This window comes from Canis lupus, chromosome 10, assembly GCF_003254725.2.
Source record: "Canis lupus dingo isolate Sandy chromosome 10, ASM325472v2, whole genome shotgun sequence".
Classification (NCBI taxonomy): Eukaryota; Metazoa; Chordata; class Mammalia; order Carnivora; family Canidae; genus Canis; species Canis lupus.
Window position 1 is genome coordinate 60,788,489 of NC_064252.1, and position 6,926 is coordinate 60,795,414.

A 6,926-nucleotide genomic window follows, 5' to 3' on the forward strand; every position below is an offset into this window, starting at 1 on the left:
GGACACAAAATACATGTATATTATATATACATATATATAATAATATACATGTAATATAATATTCATGTAATTAGAGTGATATACATGTATATATAATATACATGGAATTAGAGTGATAGCAGGGATAGAAGAAGCAAGATTTTAAGAGAAAATAGCAATAAAATTGTCTCCAAGTAAGAAAAAGTATCAAGCCATAGAAGTAAGTAACAATTTGAACCACATGCAGGATAAATTCATAGAAAGATACATCTAGTCATAACAGAAAATTGGCTTATATAAAAAAATGAAAAACTGCTTATAACCAAGGACAAAAGTAAAATATTAAACAGGTAGAAACAGATTATAGTTTACAAATAATTATTTTCCAAGGAGCAATATCAAAATACACAGCTGACTTCTCGAGAGAAAACAATGAAGCCAAAGAATAATAGAATGTGATCTGAAAGTTCTGACAGAAAATAACTGTCAAATTATAATTTTAAATTTGATAATTATTTCAAAAACATCAATGATAAAGGACATTTTCAGACAAACAAAAACTGAGAGAAATCATCAACAGTATACTTTAACAAATGAATTATCAAGAGATGTTTGACAAATAAAAGGAAAATTTTCTCAGAAAAGCTTATAAATTCAAGAATGTATGAAGAAATACACAATGATAAACATGTAGGTAAGCCTACATGAATATTGAATGAATAAAATATTAAAAATTAGTCTTGTGTAGTTTTGAATATATAGAGTTTTAAAAGCAATAGTAGTATATATTTGAGGAGGTCAGGAAATGGAGATAAATGATCCCTTTCATTGTCAGAAAAGTAGGAAAAATATTAATCTGTTACAAACTGTAATAAATCAAAGATGCATAATGTAGTATCAAAAATAAACTAAAAGAAAAATAAAGTAATATAAAACCGAAACGTAATAGAAGGAAAGAATGAAATACTCAAAATAATTACCAGATTAACAAAAAAGAAGGCAACAAATTGAGAAAATATAGAAAAGATGATGCAAATCGGTAATTATTGTAAAATGATAGATTTGAGTGCTCAAGGTAATTACATTAAGTGAAAATAGAGTTACTACTCCAGATAAGAAATAAAAATTATCTGGCTAGAAAAAAATCCAATAGTATTTTGCTTTAAGTACCAAGAAATAGAAAGACTGATGATGAACAAATAGGATGAAAGCAGTAACTAAAAGAAAGCCAACTTAACTATTCTAATATCAGTTTAAATAGGATTTAAGTTAAGAACCATTATGAAAGATAAAAATAAATTCTTCATGACAGACAGGTCAATTGACTAGGATATGAGTTCTAAATTTGTATGCACCTAATAACAGTCTTGAAATATATAAGGCAAAATCTGCCAAAACTAAAAGGAGAATCATACAAAACTTTAAACTTCTAAAATTAATTTCAACAACTGTGTACAATGACAAAAATTTAGTAAAGATGGAGATTTAAACAACATAAATGACCAACTCAACCTAACTGACATATGAAATATGGAACTGCAAGGGGTGCCTAGCTGTCTCAGGTAGTTAACATCTGACTCTCGATTTTGGTTCAGGCCATGACGTCAGGGTCATGAGATTAAGCCCCACATTGGGCTCCACGCTCAGAGGGGAGTCTGCTTCTCTACATTTCCCTCTGCCCCCATTCTGCCCCACTCTCCCTCTTTCAGATAAATGAATAATTATTTAAAATGTGGAACAGAAAACTAAAGAATAAAAATTCTCTTTATGATAAAGTTAAACATTAACATACACAGCAAAAGCAAGTCTCAACAAAATTAAAATATGGAAATTGTCTAGGGTTTGTTTCCTGAAAATAGTAATATTAGGATAGTGATCAATAAGTGATAATGAGAAAAACGTCTATTTACAAAGCAACCAATTTACTTACTTAACATATTGTAAAGATGTCAATTCTTTCCACATTAATTTATGTAATTAATACAATCCCAGTCAAAATTCTAGGAGGTTATGTGTATATGTATGTGTGTGTAGAGTGATAAACTAATCCTAAAATTAATGTGGAAATACAAAGACCAAGAACACTCAAGATAATCTTGAAAAACAATTCTGGATAAGTTTGCACAACCATTTATCAATAATTACAGTAAATCATACTGTGTAAAACTGCCTCAGCTTAGACAGACTTATCTGTGGGACAGAAAAGAGAATCCACAAAGAGATTCACACAGGTATGATTATTTTAACATAAGGGCTAAATGCTGGGTCACTTGAGTATTTATATAAAAAAGTAAATCTTGGGGCATCTGGGTGGCTTAGTTGGTTAGGCTTTTGATTTTGGCTCAGGTCATGATCTCAGGGTCCTGGGGTTGAACCCCACATTAGGCTCCACACTCAGTGGAGAGTCTACTTAAGATTCTCTCTCCTTCTCCCTCTGGCTCCTCCTCCCCCATTCCCTCTCTCTCTCAAATAAATAAGTCTTCAAAAAGTAAATAATAAATGAATCTTGATCTTTTCACATATGTAGAACAATCCATTGCAGCTAGATTCTCGAACAAAATGTAAAGGTAGGGTAATACAGCTTCTAGAATACAATAAAAGATGATTTCTTTGACTTTAGTGAAGGCAAAATTTCCTAACTAGGAGATAAAAAGCACTAAGCATAAAGGAAAATATTAGTAAGTTGAATTTCATTAAAATAAAGAAGTTTCTTAACTGAGAGATACAAACTTCCAGATAAAAAATAAGCCACAGAGATGAAGAAGTACAGCACAGGGAATATTTTAAAAACTTAAGGAGTCTTCAGATCAAAAGACATCATTATAAGTTTAATGAAAGGCAAGTCATATAGTGGCGAAATATATTTGCAATACATTTATCTGGGAAAGGACTTATATCTGGAACATATAGTGAAAAGATAACCCAGCTTTAAAAAAAAAAAAAAAAAAAAGGAGCAAAAGACTTGAAGTATCATTTCACAAAACAGTGTGTCCGAAAAGCCAATACACTTCTGAAAAGACGCTTGACACTACTAGTATCGAGGAAATGGAAATTAAAACCACAAGTTAACCATACCTCCATTCTCCTAGAAAGGTTAAAATAGAAAAAAAAAAAAATAAAGACCAGGGAAAATAAAGACTAAATACCAAGTATTGAGAAGATATGGAGAAAGAGAAACTCTCATACATTAGAAATATTATTTGATAATATCTTTTAAAGCTGACATACATATTACTAACGATCCAACAATTTCACTCCCCCCCCCAAAAAAAATGCACACACAGATAAAAATGTACACAGTGGCATTATTTCTAATAAGGAGTAACATTTAAAAAAATGGCAACAACCCAAATGTTTGTCAACAGGAGACTGGATAAATAAATAGAAGTATATTAGTGCAACGGGATTTTATATAGCATTGGTAATGATCGAACTACAACTACACTCAGCAACAGGATGGATTTCACCAAGACAACACTAACTTAAACATCAAGCAAAAACTCTAGACACATGGGAGTTACCTTGAAAAGAGGTGACCATACAAAGGCACTACGGAAACTTCTGTTGTATTGATAACATGTTATTCTTCATCTGGCTGGTGATTACATGGATATGTCACTCTGTAAAAATGTCTTACTTTGTACATTGGAGATTTATGCATTTTTATGCATGCTATAATGCAGTCATTGGAAGTGAGAAATAATCAAGGGTAATGGAAATATAGTACTTTTGCTGTGGTGGATAAAATCATCTGGGTGAGAACACTAGCACTGACTCTTATGTGTTGACAAACAAAAAAATCTGACTGAAACCTGGAGAAATATACTTGGTCAACTTTTGTAAGGCACCAGACTTCATTTCCATGCTAAACTCTCTTACATAGCCCAGAACTGAGTAATGTTGTGGTAGATAAAAACAAAAAAAAAATCTCATAACCTGAATCATTTTTTTTCACAAATCTTAGTGAAAAGTCAAGGTATACACACCCCAAAGAAAGAATGGTCCTAGTAGGGTTTTTTGAAGACATGGTTATATAGAAGAGATTGTAATATACAGATATCATGAAAATAGAGTAATCAGTATCAGAGGAATAAGGGCAAAATTCACAGGGTATTAAGCTGGCCTCTGGATGTAAAATATCATAGGGCTACAATTTTTAGTTTGACCAGTAGGATTTGTATCTGGTCACAAGGATCCCTTGGAGAATATTAGTTTGTCTGACGGTCTGTAACGGGGAAGTTTCATTCTATATTGCTTTGTTTTTGTGGACTTTTTTTTAATAGCATATACAGTAGATAAATTGAGCCACTTTTTTAAAAAAATAAAATTCAGTTTCCTTCCCTTGAACTCAGTGAAGAAGGATGTGGGCCGAGTGGCATAAAGTGGTGGCTAAAAAAATGTGCCTTGCTGTCGTGGTCACTCTGGAACATCACTCTGCCTTCCCCAGGCTCTGCAGAATGGCACTGAGAGTTCATTTAAAGCTGGAAAGACCAGAAGGTCAAACTTTAAAAGGACCCCTCATGGCAGATTTTAAGACCAGAGGTTGCTTTTATTTATTTATTTTCAAACTGCATTGGCAAAAAGAGTTAATTTCCCCAGAACCTTAAAGCACCAGATGGGTCTGCACCTTCCAAGGACTCTTTTTTTTTTTTTTCTTTAAAAGCACAATTGTTGTTCAGTTTCTCTCAGGTGCAGATTCATTAGCTCTTGACTGGCTCTCCTTGTTTGCCACTACTTGTGGAAAAAGCCATTTACCCTGGTGAATGTCAAGGTTAGTGCAAACCGTCCTTGCCATCAGTCTCTCTGGCAGAAGGTCAGGGATAAGCTTTCCTCAAATGGGCAGCGTCAAACAAAGCAGAGACAGACTTAACTCACCAAAAGAAAGAAAGGAGGCCTGCTCCGGGCTTGATAAACATTCCTGTGGGCTTTGAGGACAAAAGATTAACTCCTCCTTTGCCACTTCAAGAAATGCTCCCTGGAAGATGCCTTGTAATAGCTGGATATTTTCGAACATGTGACATATGTTTACAAAGTAATAAACAACTATCTGGATCCATGTGTTCGTCTATCTCCATATCTACGTGCATATCTACGTGTCTATCCATCATTTTGTTTGTTTAAAAAAGTCCTGTAACTTTCCAAGTGTCCACACTGGAAGAACATCCCACCACTCTAGCCTTGTTCTAGTTGATTTTTTTTTTTTTTGTGGTAATTTCTCCCCTCAGGTTACTTTCGTAGACAAGTTGTAAAGCACACATGACCAAGAGCTGCCATGGTCTGAAATAGTTAGATCTTAACTTATTGTCATGGGATGATCCAATCTTGAAGTTTGGAAGGAACTGCAACCTTCACTGGGAGTGACCCAAACCACCCCTGCCAGACAGGAAGGCTGTTCTGAGGGGGAAGGTCTCACTGTTACAAAGAAAGCTTCGCTTTATGTTTCTTAAAATCCATCTCCTTGGAAGTGTAACCAGTTGGTTCAAGTTTTGCCCTCTAGTCCGGTAAAGAGGGCCAGCCCTGCTTCAACACAACAGCTTTCCAAATATTTGTTCAGAATAATCACGCAACATTCTTCTCTTGGCTTACTATCCCATTTCTGACATGAGTTGACTGCCTGGCAAAGCATTCTACTCTTTGGGCTCCTCTGAATGACCACTAGTTTTTGCAATGTATCCTCAAACTGTGAGATCCAGAACCATGTGCTTCACGTGTATTTAGGTATAATATATATTTTGATACATTATGTCAATGCATATATATATATATATATATTTACAATTCTTCCCACATTGATTTACTGAGGAATCCATTAATACCAAAAAGACTTTTGATAAAATGATAGCCAGGAAGATTTGTTTTCGTATTTCTGTATTCCAATCACAAATCACACAACAGGTATATGTTTTTAGTCACTGTATCAAATTTTTAACTTAATTGTTTGCAACCCACACTCAGCCACCTGTTATATTAACATTTGAAAGCCCATTGTTATTCTTACAGAAAAGTACTGGGGATCCTATATACTATTCTCTTGGGCACACCATTTGCTCTACTCGCTCTTACTATTTTTCCCTGAGAGTTTTGGTGTGCAATTTTGCTTCTCTATTTCAGTTATCTTCAGAAAGCTTGGTGAAATCACTAGGTTATCAACCCCTGCATAATTCTAATGACCTACACACCTTTCCAACAAAACAAGTCCTGCTCTTTGAAATGGATCATCACTTATCTCACCAAACTCAATACCATTAGAAGTACTCGTGGGTACATTCATCCCACATGAATTAGAAATGGGACATCCGTGAGGTGCCTCTTTCATCCTGTGCATTTTGTCTCTTGTAAATATGACCTTGATTTTGCTCTATTACAACTCTTCCAAATCTTTTACTTGGACTTTAATCCCACAAATTTTTTTCCAGCCTTTCTAGAATTCCTCATATCTTATAATGATCTGAAAAATTAAAAAGAGTTCCTTCTTTTTCTTTTCCTTCTTTACCTTTGCCTCTGGCAAGGAGACAAACTATTTCTAACACAAGCAACAGCTGAGTACTTGAGGGAGGAAAACTAAGCTAGAACACCAAGTATGCTTCCTGCAGTGCCCACACTTTCTGGATGTCCAGAGGAGCTACTGTTCCATGTGGCTTCTCCCAGAAACTGTCTCATAAGCTGTCATGGTAGACTGCCTGCTTGTCTTGTGTATTCACTCCTGAATTACTTGATTTTTGTTTAAGTCAGCCTTGTGTCTCTACCATCCAACCATACTTTTTCCCCACCACCACCACCTTCCAAGGTCTTGTAGCAATTGATACTAACTTCTACTACTGAATGCCAGTCTCACCTTTTGAAAAAAAAAATCTCTAAAAATCCCAAGCACTTTAGAAGGTTTTTCTCTTGAGTTTTTCATCTTTTGTAGAAAGGCTCCTGTTTTTCTACCTGCATTTACCCCCTGT